Raw genomic sequence first — 21,542 nt, forward strand, 5'->3', positions numbered from 1 at the left:
TAATTTTAAATTGAATTTAGAGTTTTTAAAAAATATGAAATTTCAAAAAAGTACTGCAAAATTATTGCTTTTACCAAGGTTTTCGATTACTCAAAGGGCAGTTTGGTTTCGCTGAGACACTGTTCTTCTCTGGTGTTGGTTGTTGGGTTGATGGTTTCAGCTGTGCCACATCACCACAGCTGCTTCTCCCGCCACCAGCTCCGCCTTCAAGGTTCCCCATCTATTACTTTCCATTTCCCAGTTGACAAATCCCATCAAATTTATCTTTTTAAAAAAAAAAAACAAAAAACGAGAGAATAAAAGATTGATTCTTTGGTTCTTATGTCATTCAGAAACTCTTCCATCTATGTAATGTGTCTAGATTGAAGCATGTATGGGCTGAAACAACTTCCAAACTCATGAGAACTGGCAATTTTCGATTTGCAAACGACGCTGTCTGTCCTTCGTGTTCGTCTTACTTATTCTTCAATGCGGAAGAACAAAGAAAAGAGTTTTAGTGGATCATCCAAGATAGATACTTACAGGAGAAATTCATTTAACACAAGGAAATTGCCCAACACCCTTATAGATGTTAATGTGTTGTAATTTCGCTTGTGAAAACAATTACATGTTCATTCAACAAAAGATTGAATTGTCTGTATAAAAATGAAAAGTAAATTATATAATATTCAGAATTTATGTTGCACAATTGGCAACACAAGGGAAGCTTGCTTTGGTTTCGTTGTAGTTTTAGAAACTGTGGGTTGATATTTGATTACTGGTTATGTATATTGTATTTTCACTCTGTCAAAGAAAAGTAGGTGCCGCTGTTACTGGTTCTTCCAAGCACCCGCAGTTGGTACATCAGGCACAATATTTAGATTAGAAAGTCACCTCGAACTTATTCGAAAAATAAGATTAATGTTCATAAGAACCTCTTCCAACTAATGAATGTCTCCCTTGAAAATTTAGGTTTTCTTTTTCCATTTTCTCTTGAAATAGATTGTTTGCTTTTATTGCGTGTCTTTGTCTCATTTGACATTCTCTTGGCTGTCTAGGTTGGTTCTGTTTCTGTGTTTGTAACGAGATATAGAGGTATGATCAGAGATGCCAAAGAAGATCTGCAACACAGCACAAGTTATTTCCACAAACCCAGTATGATTCTAAGGTTTCACTGCTCTATGTTTGAGAACCTAAAACCATATAATTACCTATCAAAATCCCCGTCTTATACATACCAAATGCAGTCCCTAGAGTTAGATGCCTTCGTAAGTCTAGATTTATTCAAGTTTCTGCTATGATACTGCTTGATACAATGATTTCTTGAAGAAAATCATAGTATCTAGTAATCCTCCAGCCTACTTTCCTAGCGCATTAAGTGCTTTTGCTCTTAAATTTCCGAGCTCGGTGCTAATGAATGTTGATCATGTCAGTAGTATACCTGTATTTAAAGTAACGTTTGTGTATCATAAGAATCTCCTTATACTTCATTAATACGGACATTTACAGTTTAACTTCCAAGATTGTTTCATATCTTAACTTACAATTCCAGATAGGAGGCTTGAGTTGAGGAGCAGCAGTTTACTGGTCTGTAGGACCTGCATGGAAGTATGAATCTATGGCCAGCAATGGCCAAAGAATATTCTCAGACTGAAAACCATCTTTTACCTTACTGACAGAAAGCTGAAACCTCAATGAACTAGTTTAAGTATTGACAATTGTGACACAGGCTCTGATTTAAATTGGTTGCAGCTATATTATATGCAAAGTATAGCAAGGGGTTTGCAAGGTAGAAGTGAATTCTAATCGAACCAGTGATTTACCAGAAAATAATCAAGGGGATGATGGTGATTTCCCTATCTATATTCTGACACATCACTGACCGTTCAGAGTTCACCACCATTTCTGTATTGCAATTTAGCAAAACAATCTGTTTTCTGATATCTGTAGTGTAGTGAAGTTTGGAGTGAAGATGGCCCTTTTTTTATATTGAAGCTCATTGAATCTTGACCATTGATTTATGATTATTACACTTAATCATATCCGTTAAAAAATGGGAAACTTAATTAATGCTAACATTTATAAAAATTCCTTATATGGCATTATGCATATCCACCAGACCAGCACCTACCACTTTAGATTATCATTTAGTGTTAGTGAAATAGAAGTTGCTGTTTATCTTTACTAATAGAAAAAATATAACTGCGTTTGCTGCATGAGTTAATCGTACACAATAAAATTAAGGAATTATATTAGATTTTTGAGAAAATACCACTTGAACTACATGCAGGGAGGGTCAAGTGGTATACTTGCAAGTAGGTTGTCTATATGCCTTAGGTTGGTGCTTCAAGCCTCCTCACATAAATGATTTCCATAATTAATGTTACACACCATATTGACAACTCTCCAGTGAGTTTTACAGTTCATATCTCCGTCAACCGTGGTGCTCTCGACTCTGCAAGCCCATGCCTAGTGCAGGCATCTTAAAGCAGTCGGGCTCTCAGCAAATTCAGAAGGATAAACTCCTCCACGGGAAGAATACCTTACATTGTTAGGGGTTCAATTGTCTTATTGACAAAAGAGAGATTTGGAGGTTGGCCACATCTTCTCTTTTACATGCTAATATTGAAACCTTATGGTATGGTTTCGAATTAGATGATTTCAAATTTCTCAACTAGGAAGTTTATTTCTATATTTGATTTAATAGAATTTGTTGTTTTCAGGTCAATTGTTATTCTTTGAATTCTGTTGGACCTACTATGGAGAATTTAAGCGGTCCAAGGAGATTCCTTGTAGTTTACTCCACCTCTTCTCTTTCAAGTAACAACTCTTAAACTCATTACAGTATCTTATGGATTGCTGGTTGTGCAAAGCACCTGCAATTGGTGCATTAGGTGCAATCTCTGGATTAGTAAGTCATCTTGAAGTTATTCGAAATAAGATTAACCTGTTCCAACTAATGATTGTCCGCTTTTAAAATCTAGGTTTTCTTTCTTTTTGTTTTGTTTTTCTTTTTTTGCTTGGGAAATCAATCGTTTGCTTTTATCGCCAGTCTTTTCTCATTTTACAATCTCTTGGCTGTTTAAGTTGGTTTTGTTGCTGTGTTCGTCTTGAGACAGAGGTTTGATCAGAGATGCCAAAGAAGATCTGCAGCACATGGCACAAGTTATTTTCCCAAACACGGTATGAGTCAAAGCTTTCGCAATTCAATGTTTGAGAGTCGGAGGAACTGTAAAAGACATGTCAATAAACCGGGCTATATGAACAAGTTTAGGAAAGAATAATTCTTATTTCTTCTAATCTGAATACAGCCTTTTAAAGAATAGCAGGAAAATAAAAGGAAATAATCTCTAGAAATTAGCCTATTCCTAAAAATTAGTAATTTGATTATGGCTAATAGTACAAGGAAATTCCTAGAACTAAGGTAGAAAATCTGCTTAATTTAAGGAATTCCAACACTTCCCCTCAAGCTGGAGTGTAGATGTTAATCAAACCCAGCTTGCCCATAATTCTTCGAACAGTTTTCTGCTCAAGCTTTTGGTTAACACATCTGCTACTTGTTGTCTTGTATGACACAAACTTCCCCTTTGTTAATTTTCTCCGTAATAAAGTGGCGATCAATTTCCACATGCTTGGTACGGTCATGGTGTACAGGGTTATGAGCTATGCTAACTGCTGCCTGGCTGCCTGGATGCCAAAGAAGATATGCAACACATAGCACAAGTTATTTCCCCAAACATTGAGTTATTTCGCTACTCTGTTTGAGAGCCTAAAACCACTTATCAAAAACCCGTCTCATACATACCAAATGCAGTCCCTAGAGTTAGATGCCTTCGTAAGTCTAGATTTAATCAAGTTTCTGCCATGTTACTGCTTGATACAATGATTTCCTTGAAGAAAATCGTAGTATCTAGTAATCCTCCAGCCTACTTTCTTAGTGCATCAAGTTCTTTTGCTCTTATTTTTCTGAGCTCGGTGGTAATGAATGTTGATCATGCAGGTTATTAGGCCAATGTCAAGAGGCGTCGATAATTGTGGTTATGTAAGTCTCAACTACAATGCCTTCTTGTACATGCTTGTAGTATACCTGTATTTAAAGTAACGGTTGTGTATCATAAGAATCTCCTTATACTTCATTAATACAGACATTTACAGTTTTACTTACGAGATTGTTTAACACCTTAACTTACAATTTCAGATAGGAGGTTTTAGGAGCAGCAATTTACTAGTCTGTATGACCTCCATGTAAATATGCTTTCTATGGCCAGCAATGGCCAAAGATTATTCTCAGATTGACAAGTATTTTTTACCTTCTGACAGAAAGCTGAAACCTTGATGAACCAGTCTAAAGGCCAGTTTTTAGCATTGCTTCTAAGAAGCACTTTTGGGGAGAAGCTAAAATTTTCTGCTTCTGTCAAAAGCACTTTTGGGCCAATTTTTGGGTTTTGAAAAGCACTTTTTCTCTCAAAAAGCATCTTGTTTAGCAATGCTTTTATCTCAGAAGTGTTTTTGTCCCAAAAGTACTTCTTAAATCAATGCCTAAGTATTGACAATTGTGACACTGGCTCTGATTTAAATTGGTTGTAGATATACTATATGCAAAGTATTACAAGGGGTTTGCAAGGTAGAAGTGAATCCTAATCAAATCAGTGATTTACCAGAAATTTTGAAGGGATGTTCCCTAGCTATTTTCTGATAAATCACTGACCGTTCAGAGTTCACCACCATTTCTGTGTTGCATTTTAGCAAAACAATCTGTGTTCTGATATCTGCAGTGTAGTGGAGTTTGAAGTGAAGATAGCCCTTTTCTTATATTGAAGCTCGTTGAATCTTGACCGTTCATTTATGATTATTACACTTAATCATATCCATTAAAAAAAAGGGAAGCTTAATTAATGCTAACATTTATAAAATTCCTTCTATGGCAATAGGCATATCCACCACCTACCACTTTAGATTATCATTTAGAGTTAGTGCATTAGAAGATGCTGTTATATTTACTATTACAAAAAATATAACCGCGTTTGGTGCATGAGTTAATTGTACACAATAAAGTTGTAGAATTGTATTAGATTTTTGAGCAAATACCACTTGAGCTACATGGGAGGCTCAAGTGGTCAAGTAGGTTGCCTATATGCCTTAGGTTGGTGCTTCAAGCCTCCTCACACGTAAATGATTTCCATAATTAATGTTACACTATATATTGACAGTGAGTTTTATGTCCCGTGAATGCGAAGGACAAAGAAAAAGGTTTGGAAATGATATCTGTCCTTCGTGTTGATCTTACTTATTCTTCAATGCAGAAAAACAAAGAAAAAGTTTGGAAATGCTGGAAATAGTGGATCATCCAAGATATGTACTTACAGGAGGAATTCATTGAACACAAGGAATTGTGTGATTGTGAAAACAATTACATGTTCATTCAAAGGATTGAATTGTCTGTATAAAAACAAAAGTAAATTATATAATTTGCAGAATTTATGTTGCACAATTGGCAACACAAGGAAGCTCTTGCTTTGGTTTCATTATAGTTTTAGAAACTGTGGGTTGATATTTGATTACCGGTTATGCATATTGTATTTGGACTCGGTCAAAGAAAACTAGGTGCCACTACAAGTTACTGGTTCTTCCAAGCACCCGCAGTTGGTACATCAGGCACAATATTTAGATTAGAAAGTCACCTCGAACTTATTCGCAAAATAAGATTAATGTTCATAAGAACCTCTTCCAACTAATGCATGTCTGCCTTGAAATTTAGATTTTCTTTTGAAATAGATTTTTGCTTTTATTGCGTGTCTTTGTCTCATTTGACATTCTCTTGGTTGTCTAGGTTGGTTCCGTTGCTGTGTTTGTAACGAGATATAGAGGTATGATCAGAGATGCCAAACAAGATCTGCAACACAGCACAAGTTATTTCGACAAGCCCAGTATGATTCTAAGTTTTCGCTAACCTAAAACCATATAATTAACCATCAAAAAACCGGTCTCATACATACCAAATGCAGTTCCTAGAGTTTGATGCAGCAGTTTACTGGTCTGTAGGACCTGCATGGAAGTATGAATCTATGGCCAGCAATGGCCAAAGAATATTCTCAGACTGAAAACCACTTTTACCTTACTGACAGAAAGCTGAAACCTCGATGAACCAGTGTAAGCATTGACAATTGCGACACAGGCTCTGATTTTAATTGGTTGCAGCTATATTATATGCAAAGTATAAGGGGTTTGCAAGGAAGAGTGAATTCTAATCGAACCAGTGATTTACCAGAAAATAATCGAAGGGATGATGGTGATTTCCTAGCTATATTCTGATACATCTGACCGTTCAGAGTTCGTCACCATTTCTGTATTGCAATTTAGCAAAACAACCTGTTTTCTGATATCTGTAGTGTAGTGAAGTTTGGAGTGAAGATGGCCCTTTTTTATATTGAAGTTCGTTGAATCTTGACCCTTGATTTATGATTATTACACTTAATCATATCCGTTAAAAATGGGAAACTTAATTAATGCTAACATTTATAAAAATTCTTATATGGCATTATGCATATCCACCAGACCAGCACCTACCACTTTAGATTATCATTTAGTGTTAGTGAAATAGAAGTTGCTTATCTTTACTAATACAAAAAATATAACCGCTTTCTGTGCATGAGCTAATCGTAGACAATAAAATTATGGAATTATATTAGATTTTTAGAAAATACAACTTGAACTACATGCAGGGAGGGTCAAGTGGTATCATACTTGCAAGTAGATTGCCTATATGCCTTAGGTTGATGCTTCAAGCCTCCTCACACATAAATGATTTCCATAATTAATGTTACACTATATATTGACACCTCTCCAGTGAGTTTTGCAGGTCATATCTCCGTCAACCGAGGTGCTCTTGACTCTACTTTAACCCACCCTGGCAGGCCTCTTAAAGCAGTTGGGCTCTCAGCAAATTCAGAAGGATAAAACTACGCCACTGGAAGAATACATTACATTGTTAGGGGTTCAATTGTCTTATTGACAAAAGAGAGATTTGTTGGCCACGTCTTTCTTTGCATGCTAATATTGAAGCCTTATGGTATGGTTTCGAATTAGATGGTTTCAAATTTCTCAACCAGGAAGTTTATTTCTATATTTGATTTAATAGACTTTGTTGTTTTCAGGTCAATTGTTATTCTTTGAATTCTGATGGACCTACTATGGAGAATTTAAGCGGTCCAAGGAGATCCCTGCAGTTTACTTCACCTCTGCTCTTTCAAGTAACAACTCTTAAACTCATTACAGTACCTTATAAATAGCTTGTTGTGCAAAGCACCTGCTGTTGGTGCATTAGGTGCAATCTTTGGATTGGTAAGTCATCTCGAATATATTCGCAAAATAAGACTAATGTTCATAAGAACCTGTTCCATATAATGATTGTCCTTTTAATATCTAGGTTTTCTTTATGTCTTTTTTTTTTCTGCTTGGGAAATCAATTGTTTGCTTTTATCGCCGGTATTTGTCTCATTTCTTGGCTGTCTAAGTTGGTTTTGTTGCTGTGTTTGTCTTGAGACAGAGATATATGATCAGATCTGCAGCACATGGCACAAGTTATTTTCCCAAACACGGTATGATTCAAAGATTTACTTCTGAAGAATCACCATACTTCTTCGTTAATACAGACAGTTACAGCTTTACTCTGAAATTGTTCAGAATCTAAACTTACAATTTCAGCTGCTTCTTGGAGGAGCAGTGTCCTGGCTTATAGGACCTGCATGGAAGTACGATTTTGACTCAGTCAAAGAAAACTAGGTGCCGCTACAAGTTACTGGTTCTTCAAAGCACCCGCAGTCGATACATCAGGCGCAATAATTGGATGAGTAAGTCATCTCGAACTTATTCGCAAAATAAGATTAATGTTCATAAGAACCTGTTCCAACTAATGATTGTCTGCCTTGAAAATTTAGGTTTTCTTTGTTCTTCTTCTACTTTTTTTGTGCTTGTGAAATCAATTGTTTGCTTCTATTGCCAGTCTTTGTTTCATTTGACATTCTCTTGGTTGTCTAGGTTGTTTCTGTTGCTGTGTTTGTATTGAGACATAGAGGTATGATCAGAGATGCCAAAGAAGATATGCAGCACATAGCACAAGTTTTTTCCCCAAATACGGTATGATTCTAAGCCGCTACTCTATGTTTGAGAGCTTAAAACCATATAATATCTTATCCAGTCTCATACATACCAAATGCAGTCCCTAGAGTTAGATGCCTTCGTAAGTCTAGATTTATTCTGCCATGTTACTGCTTGATACGATGATTTCCTTGAAGAAAATTGTAGTATCTAGTAATCCTCCAGCCTACTTTCTTAGTGCATCAAGTTCTTTTGCTCTTATTTTCCAAGCTCAGTGGTAATGAATGTTGATCATGCAGGTTATTAGGCTTATGTCAAGAGGCGTCGATAACTGTGGTTATGTAAGTCTCAACTACAATGCCTTCTTGTACGTGTACTTGTAGTATACCCGTATTTAAAGTAACGATTATGTATTGTAAGAATCTCCATATTCTTCATTAATACAGACATTTACAGTTTTATTCTGAAATTGTTTAACATCTTAATTTACAATTTCAGATAGGAGGCTTGATTTGAGGAGCAGCAGTTACTGGTCTGTAGGACCTGCATGGAAGTATGAATCTATGGCCAGAAATGGCCAAAGAATATTCTCAGACTGAAAACCAGTTTTTACCTTACTGACAGAAAGCTGAAACCTTGATGAATCAGTCTAACGGCCAGTTTTTAGCATTGCTTCTACGAAGCACTTTTGGGCAAAAAGCTAAGATTTTCTGCTTCTGTCAAAGGCAGTTTTGGTCCAATTTTTGGGTTTTGAAAAGTACTTTTTCTCTCAAAAAGCATCTTTTTAGCAATGCTTTTATCTCAAAAGTGTTTTTTGTCCGAAAAGTGCTTCTTAGAAGCAATGCTAAACTGGCCTTAAGTATTGACAACTGTGACACCGGCTCTAATTTAAATTGGTTGTAGATATACTTTATGCAAAGTATTACAAGGGTTTGCGAGGTAGAAGTTAATTCTAATCGAATCAGTGATTTACACGAAACAATCGAAGGGATGATAATGATTTCCCTAGCTATTTTCTGATAAATCACTGACCGTTCAGAGTTCACCACCATTTCTGTGTTGCATTTTTGCAAAACAATCTGTGTTCTGATATCTGTAGTGTAGTGGAGTTTGAAGTGAAGATAGCCCTTCTTATATTGAAGCTCATTGAATCTTGACCGTTCATTTATGAATATTACACTTAATTATATCCGTTAAAAGAAAGGGAAACTTAATTAATGCTAACATTTATAAAATTCTTATATGGCAATATGCGTATCCACCACCTGCCCCTTTAGATTATCATTTAGAGTTAGTGAAATAGAAGATGCTGTTATCTTTACTATTACAAAAAATATAACCGCTTTGGTGCATGAGTTAATCATACACAATAAAATTGTGGAATTGTATTAGATTTTTGAGAAAATACCACTTGAGCTACATTCAGGAGGCTCATGTGGTATCATACTTGCAGGTAGGTTGCCTATATGCCCTAGGTTGGTGCTTCAAGCCTCACACGTAAATGATTTCCATAATTAATGTTACACTATATATTAACACCTTTCCAGTGAGTTTTGCAGGTCATATCTCCATCAACCGAGGTGCTGTCCTCTCTGTGAACCCATGCCTACGGCAGGCCTCTTAAAGCAGTTGGGCTCTCAGCAAATTCAGAAGGATAAAACTCCGCCATGGGAAGAATACCTTACATTGTTAAGGTTTCAACTGCCTCATTGACAAAAGAGAGATTTGGAGATTGGCCACATCTTCTCTTTTGCATGCTAATATTGGACGCTTTATGGTATGGCTTCAAATTAGATGGTTTCAAATTACTCAACTAGGAAGTTTATTTATATATTTGGTTTAATAGAATTTTTTATTTTCAGGTCAGTTGTTATTCTTTGAATTCTGATGGACCTACGATGGAGAATTTAAGCGGTCCAAGGAGATTCCTTGTAGTTTTCTTCACCTCTGCTCTTTCAAGTAACAACTTTTAAACTCGTTACAGTACCTTATAAATTGCTTGTTCTGCAAAGCACCTGCTGTTGGTGCATTAGGTGCAATCTTTGGATTAGTAAGTCATCTCGAACATATTCGCAAAATAAGATTAATGTTCTTAAGAACCTTTTCCAACTAATGATTGTCCGCTTTTAAAATCTAGGTTTTCTTTTCGTTTTTTGCTTGGGAAATTAATTGTTTGCTTTTATCGCCCGAATTTGTCTCATTTGACAATCTCTTGGCTGTCAAAGTTGGTTTTGTTGCGGTGTTTGTCTTGAGACAGAGGTATGATCAGAGATAACCAAGAAGATCTGGCACATGGCACAAGTTATTTTCCCAAACACGGTATGATTCAAAGCTTTTGCAATTCAATATTTGAGATTTGGAGGAACCGTATGAAGCCATGTCAATAAACCCGTCTCATATATACCGAATGCAGTCCCTAGAGTTGTTGCCTTAGTAAGTCTAGATTTATTCAAGTTTCTGTTATGTTACTGGTGTGATACAATGACTACTCTGAAAAAAGGTGTAGTCTCTACCGTCCTCAAGCGGACTTTTCTTAACGCATCAAATGCTTTTGCGCCTGCATTTCGGATGTTAGTAATGAATGTTGATGATGCATGCTATTGGGCTTATGTCAATAGGCATTGATAATTGACACGTAAGTTTTAACTATTACACGTGTGCTTGTAGTATACCGCTATTTAAAGTAACGGTTACGTATCATAAGAATCACCATTCTTCGTTAATACTGACAGTTAGAGTTTTACTTCCGAAATTGTTCAAAATCTAAACTTACAATTTCAGCTATGTGGCGTCTTGGAGGAGCACCAGTGTCCTGGCTTATAGGACCTACATGGAAGTATATTTGACTCAGTCAAAGAAAACTAGGTGCCGCTACAAGTTACTGGTTCTTCAAAGCAGCAGTTGGTACATCAGGCGCAATAATTGGATGAGTAAGTTGTACAAGCCCAATTATGCCCAGCCCAAACTAAAAGACCAAACCCATTAAATACAAATCCTAAAGCCCAAATTCTAGCCCCAGAAGAGAAAACAGCAAGTCAAAGCAGACACTCTGCCAACCAATAGTCTCTCGCGACCACCACCGCATATGCTCCTTCATGCCTGACACACCCATACCCTGCAAACACCAACAAAAAGCAGCAGCAAGAAGAGAATGGTTGCATTTTTTATTTGTTATTATAATCAGTTATAAAACCGAAGGAGAAATTTTGTAAAGGGAGAGGAAGAAAAAAGAAGGAACACCAGAATCAAAAATATATACAAAGGTTCATATTCGAGTTTATCTTCTCGATTTTTTCATTTCGTTCAATTCCTTTTCAATTTCTTTTTATCTGTACTTAAAAATCTATTAAACAAGAGTGGGCATAAAGAATAAAAGAAAAAGGAAAGGCTCACCTGAGTTACCTTGTGGCCCGTCGTCGGAAGTTTCTTTCCACGGTCGAAATCGGGCATGAAAGGTGAGAAAGGGCCTTTTTCTTTCGATCTTCGGGCATGGAGGGGTTCATCCTGGATCTGTTCAAAAAGGGCTAAAGGTCCTTCTTGCATCACCGGCCACCGGATTTGATGGCATGGGAAAGGACGGACAACGTGGCCCTTGGCCAAAGGAAAAGGGAGAGGGAGAGTTAAAGAACTCTGTTTCTTTCTAAAAGAAAAGAATGCAAAAAATAAAAAAATAAAAAGATGAAAATTGGCCTTAAAAAAACATGAAACGGCAGAGTTGTTTTCAAGGCAAAAGTGGGGCATTTGCACTATGGGTCCTTCAGCTTTACTACCGCTTTCAACACCCCTTGGCTCTTAATTTTGCGCTTTAATTTGGCCCCATGGATTTTACACTAGTCGATTTGGTCCTGCATGATATAAAGCGATAAGGGCGGGATATTCTCTTATAAGTCCTCTTTCTTTGCATGCATTCCATTCAGTCCTTTCTTTTAAATTTGTCCCTTTAATTTAATTTTATTTTAATTTGGTCATAAACCTTCTAATGTCAAACCATTTGGCATATTTTGCTTGCTTATTCTTTAGAAAAATATGTATTCTGTCAAACCATTATATATTTTATTTTAGATCTTTTATTTTTATATATATATATATATATATATATATATATATTAGTTCTCTTAAAATCATTTTATGAACCATTTATTTAAAACTGATTTATGGTATTCTTTTCAAATTGTTATTGTATATTATTTTAGGTTATGAGTATATTTTTTAATTAGCTACTTTAAACGGTTTTATTATATATTACTTCAAATTATCTTATATATTATTTATTTTATGATTTTATGTATATAGTTATTTTAAAGTTTTATATATATATTTTAAATTTATATATATTATGTAGTTAAAATTATTTTATATATTCAAAGTTTTCACATATAGTTTATTACAAACTGTTTTATTATTATTTACTTCAAGTTTGTCTATATTATCTATTTGAGATTCTTATTTATTTATTCGTTTTAATCATTCTTATACACTATTTATTTTAAACCACTTAAGCATCATTTATCCTTATTCTCCATATATTTTATTTACTCAAAACTCTTTTTCTATTACTTTTGTTAAGACCGGATTTATAGATTATTTATTCTCTTTTCAGATTCTATTACATTATCCCGCCTTGTTTCAATTCCGAAACTCTTTATTTTTCGATCGAGGAATCTCTGCTTATGTACTATTTTGGAACTTGGTCTGAAAGAATTCTCAAACCGGTCCCTAGGAACCCGATGTCAACGTTTCCACCGTGATATACATTGTCTCTAAGCAAGAATTCTACACATTTGATACATTCATATGGAGTATAGGAAAACTCATCAAATACTTGGATAGTATTCTCAAAAACTCAAAACTCAAGCATCATCATCAACCGTAGCTCGAAACTCTTCACCTCATGTTTACGAATCTTATCAACAGTGGCTTATTCAATCGAATCAGATCTATTACTTGTGGCACAACCAAACTTGTTGAGGAATAGGTGGGGTGGAGGTTGTTGGAGCGTGATTGTTCGACGAATTCGTGAACCACCTGGTCATTATTAGCCTCCCCGACTACTAGATTTCTAGATTCTGCCTAGATCTCTGCTGACCCTCTTGAGGGTGCATTGTCTCAACATCATTAGCTATCGCTGCTTGGGATCCATTTGCTATATGAAAAACACATTAAACATATACACCACATCATTTTATTTAAATTTTAAAAGGTCATACATACCAATATTTATAAGCCAAATCTCATGGCTAGATATTCACATCACAAAATATACCAAAATATTTTAGCTTATACATGCCATATACCAAATATACAACTCTCAAAATGGTACCAAAATAGATGTTCGATAGTGTGGTGAGTTGTCGACGATCCCCGAATCAGCTAGCTTTATAACACGTAGAAACAGAACATTTAACGTAGTTTTAAAGCTTAGTAAGTTCATGATATAACACATTTAACTCATCAATTAAAATATAATTTTAGCAATTAGCTAACTTTTAATGCAACTTATCTCATCCTTCATTTACATAACCTTTCATCTACTTCATACTCAATATCATCAACCACATAGGTTCCAGACATACCAGATAATCACGCTTTTTGTCTATCACATTTATCACTCGATGCTCGATGCACTACTTCATTCGATCATACTTGAACATTCAATAAACTCGCACACTTAGTGCCAATTAATTAGCAGCAACTATAATAACATCGCACACTTAATGCCATTTTAATAGTCGTAGTTATTTCATTTCTCTACACTTAGCGCCTCAAATTCGATTCACATTTCACATACTCCAACTTCTCAATCTCATTTCTATTTATTTCATCACATACAAACATTATACAAACAATATGTATTATACATGAACTTACCGAACGTAAAAATGACGATATTAGTCGATCAATCGAAAGCACTTTGTTTTTGCCTCGATCTAGGTCCAAATTTCTCCTTTATTGATCTATATATATTCAAAATTAATGCATTTAATCACCAACACATTTAATTTAATACACAAACACATCTTTGGGCATTTTTACACTTTAGCCCATAAAATTACACATTTTGACATTTTAGTCCTTATTACACAAAACACCAAATATACAAAATTCATCAAAACCATGCCTTATTCGAATTTTCCTATGGTCCTATCAGCCCATATTTATCATTTATTTCACATTTAGTCCCTCAAAATCTTATTTTTACAATTTAGTCCAAATTACTCAAATTAATCAAAATTCAAAGACAAAACTTAGTAATCTAACACCTATCTTCCATTTAATATCATCAAGCTTCATAAAACTCACATTATCAACAATGGCACATCTTAAAATCATAATAAATTTAAGAAATTGAAGCATGGGCTTGATAGAACTTAAGCAACGATTACAAAAATGTAGAAATTATCAAAAGCGGAACAAAACTCATACCTTAATTGATGCTTGAACTAAAGAACCCTAACTATCTCTTTTTCCTTTCTTTTTCTTTGAATTTCAAGCAAGATGATGATAATGGCTTAATTTTCATGTTTGTTTAATTAATCTAATAACATTAATATACATTTTACTTAAATAACCTTATTAATATCATTAAAATTCCACCAACTAATGTCCATTTATGTCATTTAATAAAATCCATGGTCAAATAACCACATAAGGACCTCACAATTAAGGAGACATAGCAAATAGGCACTTTAACAATTAGAAGGCCAATTTTACAATTTACGCGATTAGGTCCTTTTATCAAATTAAGCACAAATGATAAAATTTTCATACGAAACTTCACACATGTTTAAACACATATCGTAAAACACCGAAAATAATATTAAAATATTTTTCTGACTAATTTGTCCCAAACTACTATTCCAACTAGGGCCCGAACTGGCTATTATAGAAATAATTAGTTATTCATCAAAATTTCTTTTATTCAATGACCGAATTAAAGCGGATATATAGCTCGAGATGTCAAACAAAAATTAGTTTATTTGCTTCAAGCTTTTGGGGCTTATTCAAGACTTACTCGAACTATTACTCAACAAAGAATAAGAGCTTAGGTTTTAGCTCACGGGATAGAGATGAAGATAGAGATAGGAAAGAAAGGATTTTCATTGTTTGTGGATCACTCAAATAAATGTAATAATTTGCGTAGGGGGTATCCTAGAGTTATCGTAGATTAATATACAATCTATACAAGAAAGATTTGCTTCGAATAGTAAAATACTTGCACAAATAGCTATCTCAAATAAGAAATTCTTTATATGATTTCCAATGAAATTAGAAAATAAGGAGATCGAAAGGAATCCAATGAAATGCTTTGAATGAAATGGGGTTCTCGAGAATGAACTCGGGAAGGTAAAGTAAAATTAATATGATAAAAGTTTTGATTTTGATAAGGTCATCAAAACAAGATGAGCGAAGATCAATAAAAAAGATTTTTTCTTCCGAATCGGATTCGATTCTTTATTTATTTTTCTTATGACACTACTATTTTGGTTATTGAATTTTTGACAAAAGCACCGACCACGCCTCGATAATGTTGAATCAATTGAAGGATAAGCCTATTTATTTTTGGTTCTAAGGGTAGTAGTTCTAGTAGTCGACTCACCCTTTCAAACTTTCTCATTATTAAGAAAGGTAACAAAGATAAAATACTAACTTGTTTTACAATAATAGTAATTAATCGTTGTTGTTTTAAGGTCAATCTATTTACTCTCCTAAATAATATTTTTCCTTGTTCACTAATAAATCGACTAATTAAGCTCATGTTTCTATAATCAATTCGATCTCTCGATTGGATCGAGGGCAAACACTTACGAAAAGATCACTTGGATTTAAGAAAGTGTCGCTGGATTTATCTATAATTTCTTTATTCCTTATTTCTAAACAAAATCCTATCCCTATCACTATTCCATTTTGAAAATTCAAATTATAGAATTAATATAATAAATAAGATTTGATTTGTTTATTTTATTATTATTTATCATTTAAATATATAATTTAAATATATTAATAATATATAATAATATATAAATAATATAATAATATACAAATAAATATATAAAGAAAATATATGCTATATATAACTAATTATATACTTATACTTAATATATTATACTTAATAGTACTAATTATTATTTATCAAATAATTTTTATTTCAAATTGTCATAGAAACATAATTAAAAATTAAAATAATATTAATGGTCTTAAAAAGTAGAAAATTAAATCTAAAAATACAAGTACAAGTAGGGGAACTAAATTCTAATTTTGTAAAGTAAGGAGATTATAAGCTAATTTCAACCAAAATAAACTAGTAGTATATGAACCTTTTTCCTTTTCATTTTACTCAATTGCAGGTTAATTTTAAATTGAATTTAGAGTTTTTAAAAAATATGAAATTTCAAAAAAGTACTGCAAAATTATTGCTTTTACCAAGGTTTTCGATTACTCAAAGGGCAGTTTGGTTTCGCTGAGACACTGTTCTTCTCTGGTGTTGGTTGTTGGGTTGATGGTTTCAGCTGTGCCACATCACCACAGCTGCTTCTCCCGCCACCAGCTCCGCCTTCAAGGTTCCCCATCTATTACTTTCCATTTCCCAGTTGACAAATCCCATCAAATTTATCTTTTTAAAAAAAAAAAACAAAAAACGAGAGAATAAAAGATTGATTCTTTGGTTCTTATGTCATTCAGAAACTCTTCCATCTATGTAATGTGTCTAGATTGAAGCATGTATGGGCTGAAACAACTTCCAAACTCATGAGAACTGGCAATTTTCGATTTGCAAACGACGCTGTCTGTCCTTCGTGTTCGTCTTACTTATTCTTCAATGCGGAAGAACAAAGAAAAGAGTTTTAGTGGATCATCCAAGATAGATACTTACAGGAGAAATTCATTTAACACAAGGAAATTGCCCAACACCCTTATAGATGTTAATGTGTTGTAATTTCGCTTGTGAAAACAATTACATGTTCATTCAACAAAAGATTGAATTGTCTGTATAAAAATGAAAAGTAAATTATATAATATTCAGAATTTATGTTGCACAATTGGCAACACAAGGGAAGCTTGCTTTGGTTTCGTTGTAGTTTTAGAAACTGTGGGTTGATATTTGATTACTGGTTATGTATATTGTATTTTCACTCTGTCAAAGAAAAGTAGGTGCCGCTGTTACTGGTTCTTCCAAGCACCCGCAGTTGGTACATCAGGCACAATATTTAGATTAGAAAGTCACCTCGAACTTATTCGAAAAATAAGATTAATGTTCATAAGAACCTCTTCCAACTAATGAATGTCTCCCTTGAAAATTTAGGTTTTCTTTTTTCATTTTCTTTTGAAATAGATTGTTTGCTTTTATTGCGTGTCTTTGTCTCATTTGACATTCTCTTGGCTGTCTAGGTTGGTTCTGTTTCTGTGTTTGTAACGAGATATAGAGGTATGATCAGAGATGCCGAAGAAGATCTGCAACACAGCACAAATTATTTCCATAAATCCAGTATGATTCTAAGGTTTCACTGCTCTATGTTTGAGAACCTAAAACCATATAATTACCTATCAAAATCCCCGTCTCATACATACCAAATGCAGTCCCTAGAGTTAGATGCCTTCGTAAGTCTAGATTTATTCAAGTTTCTGCTATGATACTGCTTGATACAATGATTTCCTTGAAGAAAATCATAGTATCTAGTAATCCTCCAGCCTACTTTCCTAGCGCATTAAGTGCTTTTGCTCTTAAATTTCTGCGCTCGGTGCTAATGAATGTTGATCATGTCAGTAGTATACCTGTATTTAAAGTAACGTTTGTGTATCATAAGAATCTCCTCATACTTCATTAATACGGACATTTTCAGTTTAACTTCCAAGATTGTTTCATATCTTAACTTACAATTCCAGATAGGAGGCTTGAGTTGAGGAGCAGCAGTTTACTGGTCTGTAGGACCTTCATGGAAGTATGAATCTATGGCCAGCAATGGCCAAAGAATATTCTCAGACTGAAAACCATCTTTTACCTTACTGACAGAAAGCTGAAACCTCAATGAACTAGTTTAAGTATTGACAATTGTGACACAGGCTCTGATTTAAATTGGTTGCAGCTATATTATATGCAAAGTATAGCAAGGGGTTTGCAAGGTAGAAGTGAATTCTAATCGAACCAGTGATTTACCAGAAAATAATCAAGGGGATGATGGTGATTTCCCTATCTATATTCTGACACATCACTGACCGTTCAGAGTTCACCACCATTTCTGTATTGCAATTTAGCAAAACAATCTGTTTTCTGATATCTGTAGTGTAGTGAAGTTTGGAGTGAAGATGGCCCTTTTTTTATATTGAAGCTCATTGAATCTTGACCATTGATTTATGATTATTACACTTAATCATATCCGTTAAAAAATGGGAAACTTAATTAATGCTAACATTTATAAAAATTCCTTATATGGCATTATGCATATCCACCAGACCAGCACCTACCACTTTAGATTATCATTTAGTGTTAGTGAAATAGAAGTTGCTGTTTATCTTTACTAATAGAAAAAATATAACTGCGTTTGCTGCATGAGTTAATCGTACACAATAAAATTAAGGAATTATATTAGATTTTTGAGAAAATACCACTTGAACTACATGCAGGGAGGGTCAAGTGGTATACTTGCAAGTAGGTTGTCTATATGCCTTAGGTTGGTGCTTCAAGCCTCCTCACATAAATGATTTCCATAATTAATGTTACACACCATATTGACAACTCTCCAGTGAGTTTTACAGTTCATATCTCCGTCAACCGTGGTGCTCTCGACTCTGCAAGCCCATGCCTAGTGCAGGCATCTTAAAGCAGTCGGGCTCTCAGCAAATTCAGAAGGATAAACTCCTCCACGGGAAGAATACCTTACATTGTTAGGGGTTCAATTGTCTTATTTACAAAAGAGAGATTTGGAGGTTGGCCACATCTTCTCTTTTGCATGCTAATATTGGAAGCCTTATGGTACGGTTTCGAATTAGATGATTTCAAATTTCTCAACTAGGAAGTTTATTTCTATATTTGATTTAATAGAATTTGTTGTTTTCAGGTCAATTGTTATTCTTTGAATTCTGTTGGACCTACTATGGAAATTTAAGCGGTCCAAGGAGATTCCTTGTAGTTTACTTCACCTCTTCTCTTTCAAGTAACAACTCTTAAACTCATTACAGTATCTTATAGATTGCTGGTTGTGCAAAGCACCTGCAATTGGTGCATTAGGTGCAATCTCTGGATTAGTAAGTCATCTTGAAGTTATTCGAAATAAGATTAACCTGTTCCAACTAATGATTGTCCGCTTTTAAAATCTAGGTTTTCTTTCTTTTTGTTTTGTTTTTCTTTTTTTGCTTGGGAAATCAATCGTTTGCTTTTATCGCCAGTCTTTTCTCATTTTACAATCTCTTGGCTGTTTAAGTTGGTTTTGTTGCTGTGTTCGTCTTGAGACAGAGGTTTGATCAGAGATGCCAAAGAAGATCTGCAGCACATGGCACAAGTTATTTTCCCAAACACGGTATGAGTCAAAGCTTTCGCAATTCAATGTTTGAGAGTCGGAGGAACTGTAAAAGACATGTCAATAAACCGGGCTATATGAACAAGTTTAGGAAAGAATAATTCTTATTTCTTCTAATCTGAATACAGCCTTTTAAAGAATAGCAGGAAAATAAAAGGAAATAATCTCTAGAAATTAGCCTATTCCTAAAAATTAGTAATTTGATTATGGCTAATAGTACAAGGAAATTCCTAGAACTAAGGTAGAAAATCTGCTTAATTTAAGGAATTCCAACACTTCCCCTCAAGCTGGAGTGTAGATGTTAATCAAACCCAGCTTGCCCATAATTCTTCGAACAGTTTTCTGCTCAAGCTTTTGGTTAACACATCTGCTACTTGTTGTCTTGTATGACACAAACTTCCCCTTTGTTAATTTTCTCCGTAATAAAGTGGCGATCAATTTCCACATGCTTGGTACGGTCATGGTGTACAGGGTTATGAGCTATGCTAACTGCTGCCTGGCTGCCTGGATGCCAAAGAAGATATGCAACACATAGCACAAGTTATTTCCCCAAACATTGAGTTATTTCGCTACTCTGTTTGAGAGCCTAAAACCACTTATCAAAAACCCGTCTCATACATACCAAATGCAGTCCCTAGAGTTAGATGCCTTCGTAAGTCTAGATTTAATCAAGTTTCTGCCATGTTACTGCTTGATACAATGATTTCCTTGAAGAAAATCGTAGTATCTAGTAATCCTCCAGCCTACTTTCTTAGTGCATCAAGTTCTTTTGCTCTTATTTTTCTGAGCTCGGTGGTAATGAATGTTGATCATGCAGGTTATTAGGCCAATGTCAAGAGGCGTCGATAATTGTGGTTATGTAAGTCTCAACTACAATGCCTTCTTGTACATGCTTGTAGTATACCTGTATTTAAAGTAACGGTTGTGTATCATAAGAATCTCCTTATACTTCATTAATACAGACATTTACAGTTTTACTTACGAGATTGTTTAACACCTTAACTTACAATTTCAGATAGGAGGTTTTAGGAGCAGCAATTTACTAGTCTGTATGACCTCCATGTAAATATGCTTTCTATGGCCAGCAATGGCCAAAGATTATTCTCAGATTGACAAGTATTTTTTACCTTCTGACAGAAAGCTGAAACCTTGATGAACCAGTCTAAAGGCCAGTTTTTAGCATTGCTTCTAAGAAGCACTTTTGGGGAGAAGCTAAAATTTTCTGCTTCTGTCAAAAGCACTTTTGGGCCAATTTTGGGTTTTGAAAAGCACTTTTCTCTCAAAAGCATCTTGTTTAGCAATGCTTTTATCTCAGAAGTGTTTTTGTCCCAAAAGTACTTCTTAAATCAATGCCTAAGTATTGACAATTGTGACACTGGTTCGATTTAAATTGGTTGTAGATATACCATATGCAAAGTATTACAAGGGGTTTGCAAGGTAGAAGTGAATCCTAATCAAATCAGTGATTTACCAGAAATTTTGAAGGGATGTTCCCTAGCTATTTTCTGATAAATCACTGACCGTTCAGAGTTCACCACCATTTCTGTGTTGCATTTTAGCAAAACAATCTGTGTTCTGATATCTGCAGTGTAGTGGAGTTTGAAGTGAAGATAGCCCTTTTCTTATATTGAAGCTCGTTGAATCTTTACCGTTCATTTATGATTATTACACTTAATCATATCCATTAAAAAAAGGAAACTTAATTAATGCTAACATTTATAAAATTCCTTCTATGGCAATAGGCATATCCACCACCTACCACTTTAGATTATCATTTAGAGTTAGTGCATTAGAAGATGCTGTTATATTTACTATTACAAAAAATATAACCGCGTTTGGTGCATGAGTTAATTGTACACAATAAAGTTGTAGAATTGTATTAGATTTTTGAGCAAATACCACTTGAGCTACATGGGAGGCTCAAGTGGTCAAGTAGGTTGCCTATATGCCTTAGGT

At 34.5% G+C, this 21,542-nt stretch overlaps 1 long non-coding RNA gene and 1 pseudogene across 1 annotated transcript; both read left to right on the forward strand.

Moving 5' to 3' along the window:
• Positions 1 to 763: 763 nt before the first annotated feature.
• Positions 764 to 18,101, forward strand: LOC128288721 (RHOMBOID-like protein 10, chloroplastic; annotated as a pseudogene).
• Positions 9,606 to 10,208, forward strand: LOC128288720 (uncharacterized). Its single transcript, XR_008278788.1, has 2 exons — positions 9,606 to 9,853; positions 9,939 to 10,208. It is a non-coding gene; the product is annotated as an uncharacterized LOC128288720 (long non-coding RNA).
• Positions 18,102 to 21,542: the final 3,441 nt, after the last annotated feature.

Source organism: Gossypium arboreum, unplaced genomic scaffold (assembly GCF_025698485.1).
Source record: "Gossypium arboreum isolate Shixiya-1 unplaced genomic scaffold, ASM2569848v2 Contig00268, whole genome shotgun sequence".
NCBI lineage: Eukaryota > Viridiplantae > Streptophyta > Magnoliopsida > Malvales > Malvaceae > Gossypium > Gossypium arboreum.